The 17,405-nt window shown below is 39.9% G+C and overlaps 1 protein-coding gene across 2 annotated transcripts in view; it reads right to left on the bottom strand.

Moving 5' to 3' along the window:
- Positions 1-17,405, bottom strand: part of LOC134602356 (beta-1,3-galactosyltransferase 5-like) — a 106,677-nt gene that overhangs the window by 47,805 nt on the left and 41,467 nt on the right. Inside the window, exon 1 of one of the 2 annotated variants that reach the window (XM_063447176.1) lies at positions 6,430-6,466. The exons of the other annotated variant lie outside the window; for it this stretch is intronic. The gene's annotated coding sequence lies outside the window, so the exon portion shown is untranslated. Of the gene's footprint in view, positions 1-6,429; positions 6,467-17,405 lie in introns of those variants that run through there. 2 annotated transcript variants of the gene reach the window in all.

Raw genomic sequence — 17,405 nt, forward strand, 5'->3', positions numbered from 1 at the left:
TTCCTAGATTTTACTAGTAACATGACGTAAAGTCATGATTTTATTAAAGACACGGAGGCGAGTATTATTCCCTCCCACCCTCCCGGTGTGGATTTGGGATTGGAGATGCTTCGATGCAATACAAGTACGTGGGCAATTGGGTCTGTATTGAGTTCATGTTTTTGTACTGTGTAGTTTTATCATGCTTAGATGATTTGACAGTTTTATATTGATTTCTAATCATGTATATATTCTATTTCAGTATCATGTTTCTTGTAGATCCCTCACGTTTATGTTTGGTAAGTCTACAGTTTGAGTTTGGAAATTACCATATTTTTCTATCTTTTTTAGCTTGAAGTTCTCGTTTTGTTTCCCGTTTCCTGTTTGGATCAAGTGGGACATCGTTTATCTTACCTGGTCTTCGGTTGCGCAAGAAAGAGGGGGATTGTGGGAGACACAGGACTTATATAGCTACTTCCTCTGTTATGTGATTGGCTACTCGTTATGCCTGTACAGTTTTTTCTTTCATTTTGATAATATTTATATTCCTCTATCTTTGCTGCTGAGGAAATAAAGAAAGAGATATGCATAATACTCGCCTCCGTGTCTTTAATAAAATCATGACTTTACGTCATGTTACTAGTAAAATCTAGGAATTATACGTCCAACATATGAATGCGGTACAGAGCTCCACAGCAATGGAAAAAATGGACAGTATTGTATAGAAAGTATGAATGTTAGAAGAATAAAATCCCCAAATAGAGAAGATAAAAGAGAGAATCCTTTCACACTTTAAAAGGACACTATAATCACCAGAACAGGCTTATTGCATTTGTTCTGGTGAGTAGAATCATTCCCTTTAGGCTTTTTGTTGTAAACACAGTTTTTTTCCAAGAAAATGCAGTATTTACATTACAGCCTAGTGATAACACCACTGACCACTCCTCAGATAGCTGCTAGAGGTGCATCCTAGGGCAGTGCTGCACAGTCAGCAGCACAGCCATTCAGTGATTCCACCATCTGTATAGAGACACTGAACTTTCCTCATATAGATGCATTGATTCAATTAATCTCTATGAGGAGATGCCGATTAGCCAGGGCTGTGTTTGACTTGTGCTGGGTCTTTCCCTGATCTGCCTCTTTGACGGTCTCAGCCAATCCTATGGGGACATTGGCTCAGATCATCACTTCTGATGATGTCAGCAGAGTGAGGCAGTTCAAAGGCAGACATTGGCAGAGCCAGCAGCTGCAGACTTGAGTATAAGTACTATTTTACTATATTTTGGAGGCATAGGGGGAAAAGGGGGGCTAGACGGTGACTTTAACACTATAGGGTCAAGTATACACATTTGTGTTCCTGAACTTATAGTGTTCCTTTAATGAGGAACCACAGATTAACATACCTCCAGATCAGTCCGAGTCTGAGCAGAATTGGTAATAATTAAACAAAGATAATTATACTCACCAATTCTTCTGAGACTACACCCAGTGGTGTATTCTGGTTTTGTGCTGCCCTAGGCATGACAAAACTCAGCACCTTCCCTCCCTCCTCCCCCCCTCCAAATTTTTCTTCCTGACAGACATACACCCTCACTGATACATGCACTGTTTAACCAACACACACTTTCACTGAAACACACATTCACAGTTACACTCACTCACAGTTACACACACTCACATTCACCAACAGACACACATACACACTAACTGACAGACACGCATTCACTGACAGTCACATACACACTCACTGACAAGACACATATGCACACCCACTGACAGACACACACACTGACAGAAATAAATACACTTTCACTGACACACACTCACTCAGTGTCAGATACACACACTGACACACATATATACTCACTGAAAAATACACACTAACACATACATACTCAGTGCCAGACACACACATTCACTGACAGACACACATACACTAGCTGACAGACACACACTGACAGACATACACATTCACTGACAGACAAACACATTCACTGACAGACACGCATACATACACTGACAGGCACGCATACACACACTGATACACGTATGCACACACAGACAAACACTCAGTGACAGATACACACTCACTGAGAAACACATATACACTCTTACTGACAAACTCATACACTCTCACTGACAAACACACATACACTGTTACTGACAAACAAACAAACACTCACTGACAGATACATATACACTATCAGTGACAGACACCCACTCTTTGACACACACACACACACACACACACTAACAGACACACACACTAGCAAACACACTAACAAACACACTTACATACAATTTAAAAAATAAATAAAAAATTTACATTTCAATCCACCCAGCCTCCCTATCTTTGGGAGTGCTGGAGTGGATTCTACCCTGAGTTCCAGTAATGCTGACTCGGCAGGCACATGTGGGTTGGTTTGGCAGGACAGGCACAGACAGGTGGGCAGGCAGGTGGGCAGGCGGGTGGCGAGGGACCTCTGATCCTTCTGGTCAGCTCCCTTGCACGCCTCTTAGTGATGCCGGGGTCCACCAGGACAAGAGTCTTGCAAGGCATTTGCCAGAGCGTTTGGAGGCGGCAAATGCCTTGTCAGCCTTGCGCTATATACAGTGCTGACTCCACTCCACTTCTGACACCAAATTATTACTGATTCTTTCCTAACTGGGGTCTTACGTTTGGCCACCCATTTTTTTACCTGAAGAATTTAACAATTTATGGACAGACTTGTTGAATTAATCAAGGGTAAGAATAATCAAACTGACAAAGTTTCTGGTGTAATTGACAATTCGTCATTTTATTGATGAAAGAAGAGGGTTTATAAATGTGTAGTTTAATTTTATCTCTATAAGTGGAACAGAATCAAAATAATTCTAACAATTCATTAGTAAGTTATCTTTTTACTTCCAAAGTCCTGACGCATACCATATGTTATTCTTGCCAAATTATGGATGTTGTATAATGCTTAACCCCTTAATTGCTGACTACCAAATAAACTCTTAATACTCTTATATGTTAATTAGTTTATCACTGCAAACTTAACACTCTGCACTGCAAACATCCTGCTCTGTTTTTAGATTTATCTAAGTTAATGATGTCTATGGAAAATCACTTAATTTACAGTTTATATTTTTGTTTGGTTCTGACTAAATTTAGGCTTTGACATTATGAGGCACTGTAGTAGAATGTTGTGGCAGAAGGGTACAAGATAAAAAGAAAAAATAAGGAAAACAAGTTTAACTGAGATTATATGAGGACATGCCCCTGGGGTTGATGTGATTCTGCATGAATTAACATATTACATAATGTAACTTGAGTGTTCCGGCTTGTACAGTTGTGCTCAAAAGTTTGCATCGAGGCAGATATTGTGAGATTGTTTGGCATTGATTTTGAAAATATGACAAAGGATAGTGAAGGATAGTGATCATATGAAGCCATTTATCATCACATAATTGTTTGTGGCGTATTTATTTATTTATTTATTTATTAAAAATTCTTAAGAAAACGCAGTCTTATTACCCATAGGGTCTCGATGCGCATACCAGCAATAAAAACAGACAAAACAATATCCAGCAAAACCACAGCATTATAATCACATGCATTTGAACCAGGTACGTCCAACAAAAAACTGACCTTAAGGACTTCAAGCAACTCTAATGGTATTGCAGCGATGCCTCAATGTTGAGGCATAGCTGCAATACCCCCCTCACTGCCGGTGGCCCCCGGAGAACACCGGTTATCACTCCCCCATGATGAATGCAGCATGTTATAAAAAAATAATGGCAGACAATTTGCATTCTTCTGCACAAAGGCTGTGCATAGAACGCTCTTGGACTTTCCAGCATGACAATGACTCTAAACACAATGCCAAGCGGACCATCTAGTGGTTACAGCAGAAAAAGGTGATGGTTCTGGAGTGGTCATCACAGTCTCCTGACCGTAATATCATTCAGCCACTCTGGGTAGATCTCAAACGTACGATTCATACAAGACGACAAAAGACTTTGCATGACCACGAGGCATTTTGCTAAGACGAACGGGCCGCTATACCACCTGCAATAATTAGGGGCATCATAGAGAACTATTACAAAAGACTGCACACTGTCATTGATGCCAAAGGAGACAATACACAGTATGAACTAACGGTATGCAGGGGTCATTTCTTTTTTTCTTTGTTGCCATGCTTTGTTTTATGATTGTGCCATTCTGTTATAACCTACAGTTGAATATGACTCCCATTAGAAATAAAAGAAATGTGTTTTGCCTGCTCACTCATGTTTTCTTTACAAATGGTACTTATATTACTGATTCTCCAAGGGTATGCAAACTTTTGAGCAGAACTGTATATGTAGCTAAAGTGGTATAATTTTACCTATGCCTTCCTAGCATACAAAATAGCTGTATCAGGTCCAAAATGTCTAACATAGTGTCCAATGTAAACTTCATTCATATATGTGGCAGGCGGGCATCCCTCCAATGGCCATTGGAGCAACTAAATGACCTCCATTTGTCTAAATATACATAGGGATTAAGGAGAAAGCGCAAGTAACATTTTCTTTTCTTTGGTTTTTACTATATATTGGGGCTGATGTGTGTTGCAGTCCTTGCTGCTTAAGCGCAGGACTTCTCTTTTTGTATTTGTATTTACTTTGTATCACACAGCCTGGTTACAATGCTGCTACCCATCCCATGTGTTCCCTATTAAGGGTTAATAAGTAAAGGGGTGTATATAAAAAATACCCCTTTCTGTCTCATTAGAGATATCTTTGCCAGAAGCTCAAGGAAGCAGGCTGAAGGGTCAGTGTTAGGACCCGCTTAGGGGGGTCTGCCTTGACGTTGGCAGGCGGGCATCCCTCCAATGGCCATTGGAGCAACTAAATGACCTCCATTTGTCTAAATATACATAGGGATTAAGGAGAAAGCGCAAGTAACATTTTCTTTTCTTTGGTTTTTACCATATATGTGTTCAGTCGAGTGAAATAAAACTTAAAAAAACAATACCCACACCAAATCAAATCTCAAGGCTGGGTTTTCCCAAATATGAACCCCTTGTCAAATATTCATTAATCTCATCTAGGAATGCATCCTTCATTATTAATTAGATTCACTGGTGTCTCAACTGAACTAGTAATCTTGATTGAACAGGGGAGTCACAACTACCCCAAAGCAAAATACTGCATATTATGTAGTAGCCTCATCTATTATTAGCGAAAATCTGAATGTTCAAATGCAGATATAAAGTTTGGAAATCACACTTTTCCAGCAAATATTTCTCTATACAGTGGTACCGCAGTGTATGAATTTAATCCGTTCTCCGGGACATTCCTTATTGCGAAACATTTGTAAACCGAAACGCGGTTTCCCATAGAAATGCATTGAAAATCAATTTATCCGTTCTGGAGGTCAGAAAAAAGTAAATAAGAGCTGGCATGGAAACCAACCCACAATTCAGAACATACAATAAAAGGCATGCAAACGACGAATCTCAGCTTCCTACCTTCCCACAGCTTGAGAAATGCACCAAAAAGTCCCAAAACAACTGAAAACAATTTCCAGAATGGCTCCAAACCTCGATTCAAAAGTCGCTCCAACATTTCCACACTCGACGCCACGTGCTACCCACAGGCTCCAGCATGCAGGGGGCGGTGCTATAAACCTCCCAGGTGCAATGCATCCTGGGGAAACTTGCTTTGTATTGCGAAAAAAGTTTGTAAACCGAGGCATTATTTTCATTGGATTTTCATTTGTAAACAGAAAATTATGTTAACCGAGGCGTTTGTAAACCGAGGTCCCACGGTAGTTTTAACTAGTTAGTACATTGATACAAAAGATTCTAGGCAAGAGAGGTATTTACTGTCCTATCTCTGCCATATTATTGCTTTATTAACTAGAGTGCTAACTAATCCTGAAAGTAGGTGGAGATTTGAGGTGCCCAGATCTTCACATACTACCAAACTAGGAATGAGATGCCTAATTAACGCAATAGAAAATAGCTTACAACAATGCTCCAAAGCAATAAAACTTAGCGAAAGTTATGTACATAGTGTTTAAATGAATCACAGAGCTCCTCTGCGTGTGGCTCAGTGAGATGTGTGTGGGGTGTATATGTTATGTGGGAGTGTGGAAAGTTTGGCTGAGTGTGATGTGTGTGTTGTATATTTTGTGCGAGTTTGGCTTAGTGTGATATGTGTGGGGTTATATGTGTGATTGGCTGAATCTGATGTGTGTGGGAGTTGGCTGAGAATGATTGTGTCTAGGTAGGCCCTTCACAGTCAGCCAACCACACATACAAATAGCTAAATGGTTAAACATTTCCAGTATTTTGATTTAAAAACAAAACAAAACAAAAAAAACACCTGTTCCTTTCTCAATCCTCCATAATGTATGGAATAGCCATGTCATCGTGTTACTAGTTTAGATTAAATTCAGATTCATAGCATCATACTCACAGCTGCATTTGAAAAATAAACTCCAAAAAGAATAGCAACAAAAAGCTCATCTGCAACCGAAGCAAAAACGTTTTCTCCTCTCCCACTATCAGCAACAGGGTGAGTACATAGATCTTGAAGTACAATATTTAGTGAGGTCGGTCATTTTTCAGTGGACTTTGTCTAATTCTTTGTAAGGAAGGGGTTGAACAGAAGAAGATTGTTTTTCATTTATTTAATTTCCTTCCATCTCCATATGTAATATCCTGTAATATCCTGAGTTTTGCTTTCACTTGCTCTCCTCCTAACGCCCTTGCACCAATTTTCTTTATTGCATGAAACTGCAGCAGTTTTTAACCTTAACTATTTAATTACCTAATTACCTCACAAACAACACTGTATTTGCATATTTTCTGAAATATCTGGACATTACTTCAAACATCCCCTGCAAACGTACGTGTCAAATCCCTATTGTTACTTTCAAACAATGTTAATATATAACAGTGGGTAGGACTGTTATATTAGTAAGACTTATTGACCACTGTGTTACTGCATAAGATATGTTCTATTTTACACCATTATCTGTTTTTATGCTTAACCCCTTAGTGACCAGACCGCTTTTCATTTTTCTGCTGTGTTTGTGTTTAGCTGTAATTTTCCTCTTACTCGTTTACTGTACCCACACATATTACATACCGTTTTTCTCGCCAATAAATGGTCTTTCTAAAGATACCATTATTTTCATCATATGGTATAATTTACTATAAAAACAATTATAAAATATGATGACAAAATTAAAAAAAAAACTTTTTCTAACTTTGACCTGTTATGCATCTACAACCGCCAAAAAACACCCATGATAAATAGTTTCTAAATTTTGTCCTGAGTTTTGAAATACCCAATGTTAACATGTTTTCAGCTTTCTTTGCAAGTTATAGGGCAATAAGTACAAGTAGCACTTTGCTATTTGCAAACCATATTTTTTCAAAATTAACGCAAGTTACATTGTAACACTGATATCTGTCAGGAATCCCCGAATAACCCTTCACATGTATATATTTTTTTAAAAGAAGATAACCTAAAGTATTAAACTTGGGGTATTTTGACTCTTTTCATACAACCATTTTACCACCAATATATGCCAAATTAAAAAAAAAAAATAATTGGTGATTTTTTTGACACACATAGCAATATACGAATACATGTACTGAGAACTTTAAGGGTTACTGCCAAAGAACACCCTAATATGTGTTCAGCAACATCTCCTGAGTACAATGATACCACCCATATATAGGTGTGTCAGGTTCTCTGGCATGCACTTATTCTATCACCAGTCTTTGTCCAACTTTTAGGTAATTTTTTTTGTGCTATTTTTCTCTCATATTGTACTTTAGGCATGGATTCTCACATCCTGTTATGTGTTACTGACAAAGAGCACCCCAATATGTGTTCAGCAACATCTACAGAGTACAACAGTGCCCCCAATGTACAGGTTTTATCGGTGTTTGCAAACTTACAGGGGTTAAATGTAGGGCTTTCCCCTTTTCCATGTTTGCACATTTAAATTTGCCTGATTGGTTTACTGGGCCTATATTGACTTTGAGACGTTATGGCAGCTCAGAAATGAAAATTAACCCCATCATGGCATACCAGTTGAAAATGTAGACAACCCAGGGTATTCAAAATGGGGTATGTCCAGTCTTTTGTAGTAGCCACTTAGCCACAAACGATTGCCAAAGTTAGCATTCATATTTGTTTTTTGCATTTTTTTACACAAAAACTGCACTTTTACTGGTAATTTCATCATAAGTTTTACTGTTTTAAACACTCATATTTGTGTTCAGCGAAGTCTCCCGAGTATAACAATACCCCTCCTACAGGTTTTATGGTGTTTTGGAAAGTTACAGGGTCAATATAGGGCTTGCCCAATTCAGTTTGCCAGATTGGTTTGCTGGGTCTGTGTTGCCTTTTGAGACCATATGGTAGCCCAGGAATGTGAAATAACCCCATCATGGCATACCATTTTCAATGTAGACAACCCAGGGTATTCAAAATGGGATATTTTCAGTCTTTTGTAGTAGCCTCTGACGAAGGTGCTTCCCTAACAGCACCGAAACGCGCGTCAGGCATTCTATTTTTTCTTTTATTTTTCTATGGGCACTTAACACTTGTCACGGCATCTAGTATTCCGCACATGGGGGTGTGTGTTTTTTCTATTTAATTTAATGATATTTAATTTATTTTTGCTCCATCTGCTGTTTAGTTCGAACAATAGAGAACGAAGATTTTCTTTTGGATCAACAGCAAAAAAACAAATGTGAGGAAGGCTGAACTTGATGGACGCAAGTCTCTTTTCAGCTATGTAACTATGTAACTATGTAAGCAGCTTATCTTTACATATCTATCCTCTATCTCCCTTTGCATTCTGACGGACTTATACTCCAATTTATTTAACCATAGATATACTATTGAGCATTCTAAGCACCATAGTCTCTATGGATAGTATTTCCCTGACTAATTTTCAACTACATCTATTTAGAGATAAGCCTTTTCAATAGATTTTTTTACCTTTATTGGTCGGTTTGTTTTCCCTTTGAGTCCTTTTCATTTAGGACACATATTGCCAGTCCATAATAGGTTTATACTATATACGACATCTTTACATATCTCTTTAACAAGTTATTTTCTCTGCAATTTGAGTCTTTCTTTTTAGTCAAGGATACTTACAAGGAGTAGTATACTATTATATCAATATATATATATATATATTGTTTTTTTTTTGTTTTTTTTGTTTAGTGTACTGGATACTATATAGATAGTGTTGTGGATACATATAGAGCCAGACCCAATAAAGTTCCGGATAGACATCCCACGCTGTAAATATTTCTATAATACCTGTCCACTATTTTTGAATTTTTTTATTATTATTTTCACTGTCTAGTCCTTATCGAATGGAGATTAGTTTGATATATTTTTATTATAGGAATTCATGTGTATATAGCTAATATTTAATCCTCATTAGACTACTCTATATTTCCAGGTAGCACAGCGAGTCACATTTGTCTTTGACATTGTGATAAGCACATTGTGTATTCTTTTGGTTTTTATGTAGTAGTCACTTAGTCACAAATGCTGGCCACATTTAGTTTTTCTATTAGTTTTTTATAATTAAAAAAAAACACTCGTCTTCATTCCTGTATTATGGCCGGAGTTAGCACAGGGGCATTCTAAAGACCAGGGAACTTGAGTGCTGGGATCGTGGTTTGTATATATATGGGAAGGCTGAGCCTGTGGGTGGAGCCTGTAGTTGTGGGAGGGGTTATTTGGCCTATAAATACACAGCCTGCCCCTTCCTCTGGGCTGAGACTGTCTGGGTCAGTACAGAACCATCTACTTCCAGTTCAAAGGTCATCAACACAAACTGCCTAAACTCCAAACAAGCTGGTCTTGGCCTAGGGTGGCCCACGCAAGTATTAATTTTACCTCACTGTGGTAAAATACAGTCGCCTTCCTCACAGCCTATGGGGCACCGCTGTGTCCTGTATAGCCGTGGCTTCTTTAACCAATGTTTGTTTGTTTTTTCCAACTAAACCGTAAGTTTGTTTAGCCATACAGTTACGGTGAATTTCACTACTAACGCAAATTCAACCTATTTAAATCGTACATAGAATCACAGCGATGCCTCATTCTGCTTACTGTATTTGGCCCTCACTAGTCCATATCGACTTTTTTCATATGCAATTCAATCTGTCACCCTACAATTTAATGTTTTCTCTGTCTTCCCTCTGGGTATTCGTGCATTTAGTAAATATGTGGCTAGGTATTGCAACTGATTTTGTAAATTTATGCCAGGCCCAAACTTGGGCCTATACATGTGGTTAAAGGAACACTATAGTCACCTAAATTACTTTAGCTAAATAAAGCAGTTTTAGTGTATAGATCATTCCCCTGCAATTTCACTGCTCAATTCACTGTCATTTAGGAGTTAAATCACTTTGTTTCTGTTTATGCAGCCCTAGCCACACCTCCCATGGCTATGATTGACAGAGCCTGCATGAAAAAAAAAACTGGTTTCACTTTCAAACAGTTGTAATTTACCTTAAATAATTGTATCTCAATCTCTAAATTGAACTTTAATCACATACAGGAGGCTCTTGCAGGGTCTAGCAAGCTATTAGCATAGCAGGGGATAAGAAAATCTTAATTAAACAGAACTTGCAATAAAAAAAGCCTAAATAGGGCTCTCTTTACAGGAAGTGTTTATGGAAGGCTGTGCAAGTCACATGCAGGGAGGTGTGACTAGGGTTCATAAACATGGGATTTAACTCCTAAATGGCAGAGGATTGAGCAGTGAGGCTGCAGGGGCATGTTCTATACACCAAAACTGCTTCATTAAGCTAAAGTTGTTCAGGTGACTATAGTGTCCCTTTAAGGAATAGATATATAAACTTTATAAACTGTATGAACATTCTCTGTACACATTTAATGTTAAATTAATTATCCTCTTTAATGGGGAATATCTTCTAAATGTCTAAAAATAAAATCTTCTTACTGAACAAACACAAACTCGTACAAATGTATCATGCATTGGTTAGTCACCCTACATTTCGATGTTTTCTTTAAGGTTGCACTCTTTATGCATATATTGTTTAAGTTATGTCAGACCCAAGCTTGGGCCTATTCATGTGGTTAAGGAAATAGTAATATAAACTGGTATATACATTCTCTGCACACATAAACGTTAACATTTCCTTCACAAAGTAAATAAGTAAAATCCATCTAATTACCCCAAATAGCTTTATAATATGTTTCAAACAATACACACTGTTTGAGGCATTTACCACAAGTTAAAATGTACATCACTGCTTCTGTTCGGCAGTTGGTGAAATTGTTAATTGGGCCATTCCTAGCCGTAACTGAAAATGTAAACGATTTCATATCCTGCTTTTGAACATGCCCGGCAGCAACTGCACCTACTCGCTCCGCATTGGTGCATGCCTGAACAATTAAACCATGAAAGATTACATAAGGATCATCAAAACAGAACAAACCTGGAGATAGAATACTTTCCTTGCACTGCTCCTAAATCCCATGTGGGAAGGTCCCTGTAGAAGCTATCTAATTCCAAAATGGGGAGATGTCTCTGCACAATATCTAGCAGCAGGCGTAATTGCTCACTTTATTCAGTACAGAAAACAGGGAGATTTGGCTGAAACATCCCTCCATTTAAAGCCCTTGTGCCCTTTATTATTTTTCCAACTGTGACCAGCATACAGTAAGGTATTCCTATCCCTCTCCTTGGAAACTCTGAAGCCTCTATCAATGAGTCTCTTGGAGTAGCCATGCTGGGATAACCTTTGGTCTAAATCAGGAGTTCCCAACCCAGTCCTCAAGTACCCCCAACCAGTTCAGGATTTAGGGATTACCTTGTCGTGTCTAAAGTGTTTTTTCTTCTTTCTAAAAACACCTTAGACACAACTGGGTAACCCTAAATCCTGGACTGTTAGGGGGTACTTGAGGACTAGGTTGGAACCCACTGGTCTAAATTCTTGATCTGATGTTCAAAACTAATTAAAGAGCAATTCCTCTAGCTTTAAAAGTGTGGGCAGGGTTGCAACTATTAACCCATAACAATGTATTGCCCACTGTTGACTTCAGTGGTGATCTGCCAAAGTATCACCGCCACGGATGCCCTTTTCCCAACAAAATAACGCCAATAATCCCAAAGGTATAATGTCGCCGTTATCACATAACCTCCCACACATGAGCCAATGCTTAATGCTGGGAGAAGACTGGTTTATTTGGGGCCACACATGGCCTTTTATGCAAAAGCCCCAACATGGTGTTTCTCACACAGAAATGCAGGGAAATCCCTCCCATGATCCTCTGTGCCTGAGAGATAATTATCGGAATACACATTGATAATTACATTATCTATCAGGGATAGAAGCATCTAACAATTTCTAACCACCCCCAAAAGTACCCCTAAAATACACGGAAACCCCACAAAAGTATATCCAAAAATCACCCAGATCCGTTTGGTAATTTTGAATCGCCATCGTGGGAAAGTCTTGACCGGTCTGCCACAAGGTCGAAGGCCAAAATAATTCCAGGGAAGTTGTGGCAAGAGCTGGTCTCTGTTCATGGAGTTTTATATGAAAACTACATAAGCTAGATGAAAGCGGATTAGTGTAGAATGCTCCTCATGTTCGGTAGTCAATATCTCCTGAACACCGTTTGTGTAGGTGTAGCAGAACTTGAATGGGCAGCAGGTACATGGCGACCGGTGTTCGCAGGAGTGCCATGTTGAAATTAGTTCCAGGCACTCAACGACCAAGTCCCGATGCCTGCATTCGGGAGATAAAATGGTCACCACCCATTGTCCCGACCACTTACGTTCAATTGCACGAAATGGCGGCCACCCAATGGAGCATTCTATTAATTAGTTCCATTGTGGTTTTCGTACAAGATACTCAACGTTCCACGTTCTAATGGGTCTCTGGGGTGGTCCTTGTTCGAACCAAACCAAATAAACTAACCAAATTAAACAGGAATCCATTTCCGCGAAAGGAGACGAAAGAGAAGGGGTTGAAAATACACAACTTCATATAACTTGTTGTGCTAATGGAATGATTTTCATGATCCCCTATCAGATGTAAATCAAATCTCAAGTTGTCCTTGTAAACTAAATTGCGTTCCTCATTGTTCAGGTCATTGGTAAAATCCAAGCAGGAGTGTTTGTTCCCATCCCAAATGATGAGGAGATCATCAATATATAAAAACAAAAAAAGAGAAATGCGGTATGTATCAATACCAAGGTAAGAAGACCTCTGATTAGGCAATAGTTTCCTTTTAATGCACACCAGTCTATAAGCATGTTAAGTTGCCCAATAAATGATGTATGGGGTCATTTAAAATGTTAATAGATGGCTGTGTGTCATATTAATATTAAAGTATTAATCCCATCAGCACTGAATTCTTAAATATAGCTAGCAAATGAAATTAGGACAAAATCATCAATTTTATTTTAATTGCTCTCCGGGGATAAAGTTATTCATTTATGAGAATATTGACACATTGATTAAATATGAATAAAAACGACTATATGCATCTTGTATGGGCATTTGTAGAGAATCTCATGGTAATTACAGACAAAAGTACTCCCAAAAATGGCATCAGAATGTCTGCATAATGCCACTTAGTTAACACTGTAAATACCAAGGTAAAATCAGACATCTGTATTTCAAATCTCTTTAAGACTGCTATTACCTTGATCCCTGTCTACTTAATTCAAGCCACCTAGAATGCTATTTAATACATGGAGCCTTATAGGATTTTGAATTATGCAGTGTATGTATATATGTGTCAACATGTGTAATTTGTGTTTATGTCAGTGTGTGTATCTGTCAGTGTGTGCCAGTGTGTATCTGTGTGTCAGTGTGTGTGTTTCTGTGTGCAAGGTTGTGTATCGGTATGCCAGTGTATGTGTCAGAATATCTGTCAGTGTGTGTGTGTATATTTAAGTCAGTGTGTGTATCTGTGTGTCAGCATGTGTGTATGTGTCAGTGTGTGTATCTGTGTGCCGGTGTGTTTGTGTATCTGTATGTGTGTGTGTGTGTGTATGTGCCAGTGTGTGTATTTGTGTGTCAAGGTGTGTATCTGTGTTTCAGTGTGTATATCTCATTTGGTCCAGTGGAGGTTCAGAGGAGGGTGATCCGGATCCCTGGAGGATCAGTGGAGGATCACTCAGTGAATCAGAGGTATCAAGAAGTGCCTGGGAACTGCTAGGGCACTCTTAAAGTGGTATGTACCTGATATTTGTACAGACGCCAATGCAAGCCCAGCAAAATTAGCAGGGGCAAGGCCAACTTTTGACATTATTCAATGGCTTAATAGGAATCTGACAGAGCCAATAATTTGTCAAATAATTTGAACATCGTTACAGCTTACTGTGGGATGGTGTCAGGGAACTCCTTGGACCACAACAACAGCACACTGTAGTGGTTATGATACATAGAGACATGATACGTATAAAATACCTTTAATTTATATCATACTCTGCAATAGTGAAATTGCCAGTAAACTTGTCTCTCAGAAGATATACTCACTAAATGTTTGCTTCCTACATTGGCCTTGATTAAATAAGCTTTCAATACTGGTAGAAAATGTTTTGAGTGATTTAAAAATAGAAGTTCCCATTAAAGTCTATGGGAATTTCTGTAGATAAATCATTTGGAGTTTTACGAACCGTACTGAAATATTTAGAAAGCCTATTAAATCAAAGTCATGGAGATTTGGACTTTATGCTAAATGTTAAACGATATAACTGCATTGTCAAAGCACAAAGCAGTGTTTGCACATGCTGCAATAATATTTCTACTCTATGGAAGTAACACATCTATAAACTAAAACATTAAATGTCACAATGCATTAAAAGTATGTACATGAAACTTAACACATTTGCATACCATATGTGCACTAAACAAACAGGATATTAAATTAATGTTGTATGACACTAAACTGTGACACATTCTTACTGTGTTAATCTTTTAAGAAGACTCTCCTGGCACTCTCAGGCCTCACATCACACTCAAACTCAGTGAAGCACTGCATTTAACATCCTGCAGAAAATCCTACCACTCTCAGGTCTCACTTCACACTCAAACTCAGTGAAGCACTGCATTTAACATCCTGCAGAAAATCCTACCACTCTCAGGCCTCACTTCACACTCAAACTCAGTGAAGCACTGCATTTAACATCCTGCAGAAAATCCTACCACTCTCAGGTACTGACTGAATCTTGGAAGATACTCCACCTCAATTATTCTTGGATTGCTACCATATAGGCATGTGCATGGGGAAAATTTTCGGTTCGGTTCGGCATTCCGAAATTTGGAATTTTCGCATTTCGGGACTTCGGCAATTCGGCACTTCAACACTTCGGAACTTCGTCAACTTCGTCAACTTCGGCACTTCAGCACTTCGGAACTTCGGCACTTCGGCAGTTCGACACTTCGGAAATTCGGGAACTTCGGCACTTCAGCACTTTGGAACTTCGGCACTTCAGCACTTCAGAACTTCGGCACTTCAGCACTTCGGAACTTTGGCACTTCTGAACTTCAGCACTTCGGAACTTCGGCAACTTCGGCACTTTGACACTTCGGCACTTTGACACTTCGGAACTTCGGAATTTCTGGACTTCGGCACTTCTATTGCAGACGCTTAGTAGATAACTCCCTAATTCCCACGGTATTAGGGAGTTATCTACCAAAAGGCTGAAAGACTAAGTAATACTAAGTAAAAATGACTAAAAAGTTATTTGACTCATAACTCTCTGATTGGTGGATTAAGTAACCAATCAGAGAGTTATGAGTCAAATTACACAGCGTGGGAAAATTCCAAAGAACTTTCCCACGCTGTGTAAAATGACACAGAGCACTCTGATTGGTGGATTTCAAACCAACCAATCAGAGTGCTGTGACAGGTAAATGTAGAGACTTACCTGTCAGTCTCTTCATTTACCTGTCAGAGCACTCTGATTGGATGGCTTAAACCCACCATTCAGAGTGCTCTGAGCCTAATTGCAGGGCAGGGCAAGGCTTTATAAGCCTTCCCCCGCCCTGCAGAACTCAGTCTGCGCGGAACCCTCCATGGGTGAAGATGGATTATTATTTTTTGCGCTCGTTTTTTGTTTTTTTTTGTTTTTAATTGCGTCGGTTATTATGGTTTTTTATTTGCCCTTTTTTGGGGGCTGAAAAAAGAAGATTTTAGAAGAAAGAAAACATCGAATGGTAAGTTATTTTTTTTTTGACAGCTTCTTAGTTAAAGGTCCCCCCTCATTATTTTTAGGGTGAGGGGGGTAGGTAGGGGGATCATTTTTGTTGGGGGGAGGGGGTGACTAGGGTTTGGGGACCCCTAGTCACCTGGGGGTCGACAGGTTTTTTTTCTTTTTAGGGCCCCCACCCACTGCTCAGTGGTGGGGGCTGGGGGGAGGACAATAGGTCCCCCTATTGGTATTTAGGGCTCCCACCCGCCGCTCAGGGGTGGGGGCCAGGGGGGAGGACATTAGGTCCCCCCTTTTATTAGTATATTGGGCACCCACCCACTGCTCAGGGTTGGGGGCCAGGGGGAGGACATTAGGTCGCCCCTTTATTAGTATTTAGGGCCCCCACCCGCCGCTCAGGGGTGGGGGCCAGGGGGGAGGACCTTAGGTCCCCCCCTTTTTAGGATTTAGGGCCCCCACCCGCCACTCAGGGGTGGGGGCCAGGGGGGAGGACATTAGGTCCCCCCCCTTATTTTACTGTAGGGCCCCCACGAACTGCTCAGGTTTGGGGGCCAGGGGGAGGACATTAGGTCCCCCCTTATTACTATATAGGGCCCCCACCCACTGCTCAGGTACCCCCTTATTAGTATTTAGGGCCCCCACCCGCCGCTCAGGGGTGGGGGCCAGGGGGGAGGACCTTAGGTCCCCCCTTTTTAGTATTTAAGGCCCCCACCTGCCGCTCAGAGGTGGGGGCCAGGGGGAGGACCTTAGGTCCCCCCCTTATTAGTATTTAGGGCCTCCACCCACCGCTCAGGGGTGGGGGCCAGGGAGGAGGACATTAGGTCCCCCCCTTATTATAATTTAGGGCCGCCACCCACCGCTCAGGGGTGGGGGCCAGAGGGGAGGACATTAGGTCACCCCCCTTATTATAATTTAGGACCCCCACCCGCCGCTCAGGGGTGGGGTCTCGGGAAGGGGACCTTTTTTTTTTTTTTTTTTAACAGTGAGCAGCCATAGGGGCATAATTTACTAATACTAAGTAATCTTTACTTAGTATATTTGGCTGAAAGACCAATTTAGGTCTTTCAGCCTTTTAGTAGATAGCTCCCTAATACCATGGGAATTAGGGAGTTATCTACTTATTTATTCCTGTCATTACACTGACTGGCCAAGTAACTTACATTTTATATGAATGTATGTTACTTGATTGTTGTAAGTGTTGCGAATGCTTACA

Source organism: Pelobates fuscus, chromosome 1, assembly GCF_036172605.1.
Source record: "Pelobates fuscus isolate aPelFus1 chromosome 1, aPelFus1.pri, whole genome shotgun sequence".
Classification (NCBI taxonomy): domain Eukaryota; kingdom Metazoa; phylum Chordata; class Amphibia; order Anura; family Pelobatidae; genus Pelobates; species Pelobates fuscus.